The sequence below is a fragment of the Macrotis lagotis genome, chromosome 3 (genome assembly GCF_037893015.1).
Source record: "Macrotis lagotis isolate mMagLag1 chromosome 3, bilby.v1.9.chrom.fasta, whole genome shotgun sequence".
NCBI lineage: Eukaryota > Metazoa > Chordata > Mammalia > Peramelemorphia > Peramelidae > Macrotis > Macrotis lagotis.
In genome coordinates this window covers 197,636,904-197,649,280 of record NC_133660.1, presented here as the reverse complement: position 1 = coordinate 197,649,280, position 12,377 = coordinate 197,636,904, and positions in this window count along the sequence as shown.

Genomic DNA, 12,377 nt, shown 5'->3' with positions numbered 1-12,377 from the left:
CCCTGGAGTCAGGAGTACCTGGGTTCAAATCTGGTCTCAGACACTAAGTAATTATCTAGCCGTGTGGCCTTGGGCAAGCCACTTAACCCCATTGCCTTGCAAAAAAAAAAAAACCTAAAAAAACCACAATGTTTTATTTGGACCTGACAATGACCTTGTAAGGTTGGTAGTGAAAGTACTATTATTGCCATTTTACCAATGAGAAAATTTAGAGTTTAAGTGGGAGAGAAGGTGACCTTGAATTTGAAGTCTTCCTAAGTCTAAGTCAGTTTCCAAAATCAACCTTCCATTTCAATGATTAAAAACCTGAGGCTGATAAAAGTAAAGTAACAGCTTTCCAATTGTCATTTACATACAAAGAGGGAAAGCTAGCATTTGAATTCAGATATCCAAATATAAATTCAGTATTTTTTTTTCCATTTCAGTAAAATTCTTAACCAGTACTGGTAGTAACCTGGCCCTTCTGCATCTACTTATTTTTTCTTTTTTTAAAATTTTGATCTCCCAGTCTATTACTTGTCAGTTTGCTTCTGGAGTAGAAGAAATCAAAGGGCAAATTATGGAATTTTATGCATTTTCCTGGTGTAGGGGTGGGGATAAAGGGAGAGGAATATCAACATTTAAATTGCAGTACCTACTCTGTTACAGGCATTGTGCTAAGTACTTTTTATCTCATTTTGATCCTCACAACAAACTTGAGAAGTATTTTTATTTTCATTTTGTTCATTCATTTTTCAATTGTATCCAAGTTCCATGACCCCATTTGGGTTTTCTTGGTGAAGATACTGCAGTGGTTTACCCATTTTCTTCTCTGAATAATTTTACAGAAGAGGAAAATGAGATTCATAGGGCAAAGTGACTTTCCCAGGATCACACAGTAAGTGTCTGAGGTCTGATTTGAACTCAGGTCTTCCTGATTCCACCCCCAGGTTTCTATTCACTTTGTCATCTAAGTGGCATGAGTTTTGCCACCTAAGTGGCATTCATGAAAATTAAATCCTTTTTACAATCCTATTTTAACAAGATATTTGTAAAATAGGATTGTATCTATAAGGCTTAATGTTGATCTCTCACTATTTTTGATCCTATGAATCCATATGCCTTACCTCCACTTGGACATCCCATTGATAGATGATGTAACATTTTGGTAATAATAACTGTAGGTCCCTTCTTCTGCCTCTGTTGCTATAAACAACATTCCGGGTTTCTAGTTCCCTAAGCTCTCTACCTTAAAACCATTTTTCATTTTTCTTTCTAGAACATCTATTATTTCCAGGCAATCAAGATTGTTACAAATATGTTATCTGATTATTCTAGAGTCTTTCTAGTCTGCTTACCTGCTTCATTGTGTTTAATCTTAGACTGGTTTTTCCGTGATTGAATGAATGAAGAAACATTCATTACAGATACTTAATATAAAATTGAGATAGTCTCTACCCTCAAGGAGTTTATAATCCAAAGGAGGGTTGGAGTTTTATGTGTAGGAAGACAGGGAATGGTGCTTCATTAAAGAATCCCATTTTGAAAAACAGTATTTGTATTGATTTCATTATTATGTTCAGAGTATGAAGTAGAAAGGGCAGTTAAGTGGTGCAGTAGATAGAGCACTGGAACTGGGGTCAGAAAAATTTGAGTTCAAATCTGGTCTCAATCACTTAGTAACTTTGTGACCCCATTTGCTCCAGGTTCCTCATCAGTAAAATGAATTGTAAAGGAAATGACAATCCACTCCAGTATCTTTAACAAAAAAAAAAAACCAAATGGGGTCATGAGGAGTCAGACCTGATTGAAATGACTCAACAACAACAGCACTAAGTAGAAAAGTCAGCATGACCAGTTGTTTGAGAGGGGAATTATGTTTGGGACAACTTAGATATAAGGGGCAAGGCAAATCACTTATGAACTAAAGCAGCTCAGTTCTAGAATCAGAGAACTGAAGATGATTACATTAACACCCTAGAGTCTAGGAGCAATGTTTATGGAAATCAGTTGTCAAATGGCTGTGGACGGTCATAGCAAAGGATGTTTCAAGATAACCAGGATAGTAGCTGGTTGGAACATGAAACATGATCTCTGCTCTGGAGTTGACTTGATAGGGATTTTCATTCTAAATATGTCCCTAACTTGCTTGCCCTCACATAGACTCTCAGATCCTATTTTGCTATAGAGAGATTATGTCACAATTTTGAAACCAAACCAAATCACTTCTCCTCCATTCCTTTTAAATTTTTCACTATGCTACTTTTAAATTGTTTCATCATGCTAGGCATCAATTAAAATACCCACTCATCTGGTTTCTAATCATTGGAAATACTTTTTCCATTTTTATGTAAACTCAGAGGAAAGAAAACTTCAATTTGCAGTTTCCTAGCATGGCTTGATTTGTTTTCTCAACAGCATCAATTCTTGATTGATTGAAACAGTTCTAGAATCCTTTCTCTATAAGAAATGAAGTAACAGCAAGTGATATATAGAAGCAATGCACTTGAATTATTGGGGAATGGTTCACTTTCCTGAGAGGCTAGTCCAGTAAGTATTGTAGGCATGATATTCAAGTTGAATTTCACATTTAGTCCCAAAACATTAATCTATCATGATTTCTCTCTCTTCTACCTCCTTCATTTATTGATTAAAAAAACAGTCTATTGTACAACAAAACAAAATCATGATAAATCTTCCTGAGTTAACAAGTTCCCTATAGCATCCCACTATTGTGAGCATGAAAAAATAAGAAATATGAGGATGATATCATTTAAGGCCTTGAGTTAGACTTCATTTTAGGGGTATTTCACTGTCTCCATCCAATGTGATATGCATTCCGATAAGTTTTGCAATAGCAAGGAATGGGGTTGTTATGTTAGTGCCACAATCAATCTTTGGAAGTAGAGAACACATCAACATTGTGAAATGTAGAGATTTTCAAAATGCATATTTAGAATAACTATAATAGAATTACTTTGCACCCTATTTTAATTCATTTCTCACTTAACTATACTTACCTAAAGTGGAGCATTCTGATTTCATTAACCGAATTAAATAAGGCTAGATAAGGTCAATATGATCATATTCCATTACTAGATGGAGCAGGTCTCAAATTATTTTATAGGTTAGGTTTAATTGATATTTCAGTCATTCCTTTTCAATTCTGCATTTGAGGACCGTGTGCTATCTTGGCCCCAAGGCATTCAATTGACCCAATTGTATAGCTACTCCCTACTGCTAAATATTTCTACATTGGGAAGAGGAACCACCATCTAGGTTGTTTAGATGTCCCAATAAAAATTATCCTAAAATAGAATCTATGGCTCTCAAACTATAAACTTTAGCACTCATTTCTCTTCCAAAGACCAGGAAGCTATTTCCTTCTTTAACATAACCCGTGTGGAAAATCAACAGTTCTGTCAAAAAGTGAAATGGCAAAAAAGCAGTTATTCACTTTAATTCAATAAGTATTGATTATGTACCTAGTAACACCTAGGAAATATATAGCTATCACATGAAGTGAAGCATGTTTATTAATATCAACCTCATAGTACAACCTCTCACATGTATATGGACTACTTACTCTCTTTGTTTGGACAAGCTGGCTTCCCCCCATTATGTCCTTCATATTGACAAAATTGGATTTCCAGAGAAAGACCGCTGTCAAACAGTTTACACTCAACCTCATTCACTTTTCCAGGATTAACCTTGTTGTGGACGACTATATCCCATTTGCTCACCATTTCAACTCTAAACCCCCTTTTGGTGTGCTTTATTTACACAAAAAACAGTTTCTCACAGTAATATCATTGAAATTTAAATATACCCATTTACTTGACAATAATGAAAAAATAATAATGAACACATTGCAGATATTCATTATATTGCAATTATTTAATATGAGGAAATGTAGGAATAGTCATCATAACACAGTCCACACATAAACTTGGATTATATTCTTTAATCAAGGTCCTCAATATTTGGGGAAGAGAATGGGCATGCAATTAAGAGCAACCTGGCATGGAAACACATGAGTGAGGAAATCTTGTGTATTCACTTGCATTTCTGAACTGCCATGTCATTAGCCTTTTCAATGAAATCTATACCACAGTTATGCCAGTTATGAAGTTATGCCAACTGTCCTCTTACTTTTTCTCATTATTCTTCTGGGCAAACTGGGCAAACCCTCTTCTCTTTCATACTCAAACTGATCAAACATTAACACACTCTTTTAACATATAATCACCTTAAAAGGGATACCTGAGGAAATGATTCCCTGATTTATTGACTAACAATCCCCCTTAAACCAAAGAACTGCAGAATTCATCAGACTGATGCTCTCAATTAATACAGAGGAACCCAGTCAATTATTCACAATGTAGGATGCTGCATTTTCAAATAACTCAAATAAATAATGAACAGATCATCCTTTAGATAGCTGCAAAGAATGTTTTGCCCTTTCTTTAAAGTTTGAGAGTTTTTAACCCTCTCTAATATTAGAGCTAGTGCTAAGGGGTAATTCAATTGTTTTCCAAAAAGAATCATTTCTTCTCTGACTAATCAAGAAAAGGCATATTATACCTTCTTATCATCTGCCTCTCTTGATGCCAGTTTTTTTTTTCACATAACTTCCTCAAAGCTAGCTTTTCCACCTCTGTGAATAGTCATTATTCTCCTATTGGGTTCTTCTTACCTGGCCATTCTTAACTTTCATGACTCAAATGGTTCCCCTTTTCTGTTAGTTGCAATGCCAGTCATTAAAATATAATTATCCCTATCTTCAAAGTGTTATCTGATTTATCATTTTGTGAATTTTAATTTCTTAATCCTTAAAAATAGTTTTATGCAAATGAGCTGAGGGACCACAGCACTCTGCAGTCTTAGCTATTTCTGAGTCCTCAACTTAGTCATCAACATTCTGTGTCTCTAAAAAAATTTATTTTTCATGATTGCATTTTATAACTTTTTAGTAAATAAAATTATTTTCCTGCTCCCTTTTATTCTCCAAACCATTTACCCATGAAAGGGATATCAAATTGCATCTTTTACAAGGTCATTTAAGCCTTTTATATTTATATAAAAGACCATTTTCTGCCCTTTTGGGCATCCAAAGTGCTCACCTCATATCTGAAATGTAGTTTTTACCATTTTATTGAGCAAAAGTAATTTCTCTGGTCATTTCAGCTATCAAACTCTTCACTTAGAAAAGGAGTATTATGTTATGCTTTTCCCAGTGGAATTTCATCTTTTTTACATGTAAAAAAAAATATTGTGCTTTTTTTAATTTTTTGCCCCTTTCAGTTTTGTCAGTCCCATTTCTTACTTCTTGAAGGGAAAGTACTTAACCCAACAATAATACACACAGGTCAACATATTTATATTCTGTTATGTTGATGTAGTTAATGGTTTAAGGAGCTCTCCAGTGGAGGGGATCAAGAATTTGGTCTGTGCTTTTGGGGGATATCTAAGTTGTCTAGTGGATAGAGCCTGCAGTCAGGAAGATACTTTTTTCTGAGTTCAAAACTTATTTCAGACATTTTACTAGCTGTGTGACCCTGGCTTAAGGTTAAGGATCCTGTTTATCTCAGTTTTTTCATCTGTACAATGAGCTGAAGAAAGAACTAGCAAACTGCTCCAATTGCTTTGCCAAGAAAGGTCACAAAGAGTCAGACACAACTGAAAAACAACTGAACTGGTGCAATCTCACAGTTTTAAGAGTAGCTTAAAGAAAGATGGACAAGTTATATCAATTAGATGTCACAGAAGATAGAATGCCAGGCCTGGAATCAGTAACAACTGAATTCAAATCCAGTCTCATGCATTTCATATCTGTGTAACCCTGGTCAAGCAAGTTGCTTAATCTCTTCTTGCCTCAGCTTCCTCATAACTAAAATGGATATTAAAAAAACCTTTCAGGGTTGTTGTAAGGAACAAATGAAATAATAAAGCAGCTTGGTCCATTGTCTGTCACATGGTTGAGTGATACATAAATGTTGACTATTATTAAATTAAATTAATTTTATTGAATCATCACATTTGCTAGAGCACTAGAGTCAATCTAATAAGATGAAATTCAATTTTGACAAATGTAGTCCTATACTTGAGCAAAAAAAAAATCAATTTCACATGAACAACAAAGGGAGGAATGATTAGCTATCATTTTTACATCTAAAAATTATAGGGGTTTTAGTTGACAAAGAGTTCAATATATATACATATACTATAGTATATTATATGCTATTATAAAATCTCATTTGAAGTCTTATGTTGAGTTCTGGGAAATAGTTTTAAAAGAACATTGATCAGCCAAAGGACATTAAGGGATGGGTAATTAAAATGATAAAGGTCTTGAAGGGCAGCCAGTAGCTGCAGTGGATAGAGCACTGACCCTAGGCTCAGGAGGACCTGAGTTCAAATCCAGCCTTATGATACTCATATGATCCTGGGCAAGTCATTTAATCCTGTTTATTTGAGTTCCTCATCTGTAAAATGAGCCAAAGAAGAAAATAACAAATCACTCCATCTTTGCCAAAAAAACTCTAAATGGAATCACAGATAGTCAGACCAGTGAAACAAGTAAACACCAACTATAAGGGACTTGAACACAAATTGGTCATAACAGGTTCAAAATGACTAGAGAGAATTGGCCCAGAGTAGACTCAAAGGGGACATGGTAGCCGTGCTCAAGGATTAGAAAAGTTGTTATGATGATCAAGAAAAGGTCAGAAGTTTCCCGAGTTCTCTTCAGTTTCCTTTGACACAACTTTAAATCAATACAAAATGAATTCTAGTTACAAAACCCATGAAAAAATGGGGTGAAACAATCTTCCAGCCCAAGATAACTTAGAAAGTCTGAAGGACAGGTAAAAGAGAGTGCAGATCAATGTAGACTATGTCCCAACAAGCCAGCAGGGAGGCCCTTAGTATCAGCACAGATCAGCAACCTTGCTCCAGGGAGGATCAATAATCTTGCTCAGAAGACCAGCTGCACAACAAAATAGCTATAAGGTTTCTAGTACCAACACAATAGGTGAGATGCTCAAGAAAGCATTATAAAGTATAAAATAGACAATTTTTATTACATGAAATTAAAAGATCTCTGATAAAGGTCTCTTTTCTCAAATATATAGAGAATTGAGTCCAATTTATAGTAATACAAGTCACTCCCCAATTTATAAATAGTCAAAGGATATGAATAGGCAATTTTCAGATGAAGAAATCAAAGTTACCTATGGTCAAAGGAAAAAAAATGCGCTACATCACAATTTATTAGAAAAATGGAACTTAAAACAATTCTGAGGTATTACCTAACACCTAGAAGATTGGCTAATATGACAAATAAGAAAGTGACAACTGTTAGAGGGAAAGTGGGAAAATTAAAACACTAATGTACTAGGGGTGAGGCTGTACACTGATCCAACCATTCTGGAGGGCAATTTAGAACCATGTTTAAAAAGTATACCTTTTGATCCAGCAAGACCACTTCTAGCTCTCTTTCCCAAAGAGATTTTTAGAGAAGAAGAAAAAAGACCTATTTGTATAAACATATTTATAACAACTCTTTTTATGATGACAAAAAAAATTGAAAATTGAGGCAATATCCTTTAATTGAGGACAGGCTAAGCAAGTTTTGGCTAATGAATATACCATTGTGCTTTAAGAAATACCATTGTGCTTTTAGAAATGATGAGCATGTAGACTTCAGAAAAACCTGGAGAGGCTCATATAATGCAAAGAGAAATAAGCAGAAATAAGAGAATATTGTACACAGTAACAGCTATACTGTTACCTATGACTGACTAAGTTCTTCTTAGCAATACAATGATACAAGAAAAGTTCAAAAGACTCAGGATGGAAAATGCTATCCATATCCAAAGAGAGAACTGATGGACTATAAATTCAAATCTAAGTATACTATTTTCAATTTCTTAATTTTTTTCATTTATTTTCCTTTTGTTTGGGTTCTAATTTCACAATTTGAAATATCTTACATGACAGTACTTATATAACATATCAAATTGCTTACCATTTTAGGGAATAGGGAATGGAAGGCAAAGGTAGAAAATTTGGAAATGAAAATTCATATAAAATGAATATTAAAATAGTATATAATTAGACAACATTAAATACTTTTAAAACAAAGAAACAAAAAAAGTTGAAATGTGGAGGAGTGATTAGACTTGCTCTTAGAGCAGACATTCAGTAGTAGGAAAATGACACAGGTAAATTTAGGCTGAATTCAAGATAACAATTCCTACATTCCTAACAATTTAGAGTTATGCAAAAGTGGGAAGTTGAGGGTGATTGTCAGAGGTGATTGTTTCTTCCTTGGAAGTCAAGTCAAGGATGAATAATCACTGGTTGGGTTAGTTGTGGTGAGTATTCCTATTTAGTGTGGTCTAGATTAATTGAGGTCCTTGTCAATTTTTAAATCTTCAGTTCTGTGAATTCAAAGACTGCAAACCCTAAACCCTGTTTAGGTCAAAGGTAAATGACATTATATAGGGGCTCTCTTGATTCTAATAGTGGACAAGGCACTTAATCTCTATGTGCCTTGTTTCCTCAGGAAAAAAATGGTAGTACCCAGCTCATTATGAAGATCAAATGAGATAATATTTATAAATATTTAGTACTAAAATGGTATGCACTTGATAAGTGATGGATTTCTTCCCTTAATACTGTCCTAAAGGCAAAGATATTAAAGTGGTTTGCCATTTTCTTCTCCAGCTCATTTTACAGATAAGAAAACTGAGGCAAAGAGGGTTAAGTGATTGACTTAGGGTCACACAGCTAGTAAGTGTCTTAAGCTGGATTTGAAGTCAGAAAGATGAATCTTCATAACTCCAGACCCAGCATTTTATCCATTGCACTTTTTTTATCCTTCCTGATATTACAGTGCTACTCATGAAGGACACAACAATTATGCTTCATTCTACATGATGAATTTATCTCCATTTTCACCCACACATTTCTTTGATGATATCCATTATTTTTCTCTTTCTTAATTCCTGTTTGTAACATGTGGTCACCTGCTCATATCTGTGAGCCAGCCTCTTGCCCTTCTAATAATGTACATTTTTTACTTCTTTGGGGACAACTGTACATGGAAAATTCAAGGATATACTAAGGAACCAGAAGGATATTGATTTTTTTTTGAAATTCTGCTTTGTTTTGGGGTCATTAAAAGAACTTTGGTCTTTCTTGAAGGGTTCTTCTGGGGTCTAGATTTCAGGGGGTCTATGAACTTAGATAAAGAAATCTTTATTTCAATGTATTTGGCTGCCTTAATAATTTTATTTCTATCCATCCCAAAACATTTTTCTAATTCATAATAGAAGCCCTTGTTTAGGAAAGTTAGTTCACTCCTCTCATTTATCTTTTCTGGGCTCAACTCAATTTCCTTGTGGAATAATTGACATATATATGTATATATCCATATCTATCTATCTATCTATCTATCTATCTATCTATCTATCTATCTATCTACCTAAATATCTCTTTGTGTGTAGTTTGTTTCATCTGTAATATGTCACAATTTGGAACAAACACATACATTCTCTTTGTTTTTCCCCAGGTGGAGAGTAAGACAAAAATACCTTTGATAGTTTATCAATCTCTGCAATATTATGTGATGTCATAGCCCAAATTCATCCACAAAAAGCACTATAAGAAAGAACTTGACATTTATATGGAATCCTACTCAACACAGATCATAAGTATCTATGACAGTATTGAGAAACTTTATTGAGTTTATTGTTTAGTATCACACCCATTCATAACCACATGGTTGTTGAACAAGGTTATCTTTGTTCAATATATAATCCAAGTGATCTTTTATAATTTTGACATATGAGAGGTATATATTGTTGGAAGAAAACCTATAAAATAGTCTGCTGTGTTCAACAAGCAATAATCACAATGTGATTTTTTTTTATTCTCCCTATTAATCAATTGTATGAGAAATAAATCTTAGTTTAATTTTTAGCTATTAAAGATTTTGAGACTATATATATATGTATACATATATATATATATACACACATATGGACATATAGACACACACAGGAGAAAGACATATCTATTGTCTCTGCCCCTTTTATCTCTTTTTTTTTTTGCAAGATAGGAGATTTTTCCTCTAAGTCTTTAGTATCTCCACCTTTGGCTGATATCTTGATAACCAGTTTGTTAAGATCTTCAAAGTTACTCCACTTCAATCAAAAAGTTCTTTTGTACAGTAGGCACACTTAGTCTGTTTATACTTAGTTTAGTCAAGTTTCTTTCCTTATCATTGTTCTTTTCAATTCCATTTTAACAAATTCCTTTAGAAGTACATTTTTGGAATTTGAAATTACTATGCAAATATAGTAGCACAACTGTCTTTGAAATCAAAAATTTTGTTGTCACTCTCCTGGCAAATCCTATCTATCTTTGTATTTTTGTTGACTGCTTTCTACTTTTAACTTCAAATGTGCTAAGAGTGACTTCAGCTATCTGAGTCTGACATCAAGTTTTTTCTTATTCAACTATTTCACACTGTTTTGTGAGATAATATTACTCACAACCTTCCACCATACTTCTCTGTTAAAAAAAATCCATTCAAAATCAGTTTTGCTTTAGTTGTTATGTCTCTCATCAAGTGTATTTGCTGTCTCATGTGTTTTAGCCTCATTTAAGAGAAATTTATATCAGTTAATTTTCTCTCTGAAATTATTCCAGATGGTGTCAGTATCCTTTCCTCCACCCATTTTCCCATTTTTGGCATTTATATCTTGTTCAAATATGTCATGTTAAGGCTGTTTTCATTATATTCCATATTTTACTCTCATTTCTATTCTCTCTTCTGTCTTAATACTTTTTATTTTTATTTTAACAAGTCAATGACCTGATTATATAGAAATTTAATTAAAAATGGATTCACATCAATAATCCATTTCCTTGTTGTCAAAATTTTATCAAATTCATGTTTTATTGATATCATTTATTATATTATGCCCATTGCCTTGTATGTCTGTCCTTAAAGAAAATATTTATGATTTATTCACATGAGGCTTTTTGGGTAGTCTATAAATCTAAATTTCTCCCTTATTCATATTCCAGGATTGTAGTTTTCATCATTTTTGTCTTCTAGCTTATTTCTGCTTTTGCCTAGAAGACCCTGTGTATCAAACTATATAATGATGCAATTTTTATTTTTTCAAATACTTTCCATGAAGTATTTTCTGTCATAGGTCTAAAATTTTAATGGTAGATTTTTGTGCAAATAATCTTCATGAGCATACAAAACAAGGTGACCAAATTTCCCCTGAATTAATGTTTTAAAATCTTGATCAAATCAAATTTTAGTAGTCTAGCATAGATTTAGACCTGGAGGGACCTTAGAAATCAGAGACAAATTTCATTTTTCAGATGATAAATTGAAGTCAGCAGCATTAAATACCTTGCAAATACCAAGGAAAATTATTATTTGAGGTGAGATTTGAACCCTAGTCTTCCTGGCTCCAAGTCATAGATTTGACCCACTATAGCAGCTTTTCATCATCTCCAAGGAGAACTTGAGTCATTTCTCCATTTAATTGAATATTCCTTCTTTCATCTAGTTGTGTTTATCCCCAGAATATCAATATTGAAATGATTCAATTCTTTCAAAATGTATTTTCACCAAGTCTACACATTTTAAAATACCTATAGCTTAAATTAATTTTCATACAGTCCCAAAATGTTGATTCTTAGTGTCCTTTTTACCTTTTCTATATAATCATCACAGAAGAAGCAGTAATAGGCTATCTATATAAAATTAAAGGCAAATTTTTATTCTTCTCCCTTTCATAGGTTTCTGCAGTCAAAAGACTCATCACCATGGGACTGGTCTTCTAGAAGAGAGCCTCTCACTACTTAGAAAGGTTAGCCATGGAAAGGAAGATTTAGTCTATCACTAAGCTCCCATCTCAATGATTTCAGAATGAAAGTTCATGACCTAGGTTACACTCCACTGTCATGGTTTTTGAGAAGCCATGTTATGATGAGATTTCAAAGTAAGACTTTGTGAGCAGGTTGTGGGGAAAGGAAAAAGGGGATTCTAGCAAAAAATATGGTTAGGACTTTCCATAGGTGATCTTAAAGTTAGGGTTCTAAACCTGAAATCAATTATCTTTTTTATAAATATTTTGATAAAAATTTTCATATAAGTGGTTTCCTTGAGAATCCTATATGTTTTTTTTGGCAAGGCAATGGGATTAAGTGAGTTGCCCAAGGTTACACAGTTAGGTAATTATTAAGTGTTTGAGATTGAATTTGAAATCGGTCCTCCTGACGCCAGGGCCAGTGCTCTCTATCTGCTGTGCCACCAAGCTGCCCCAATTCTTATGTATTTTAAGGCAAGGATTTATTTTTTTTCT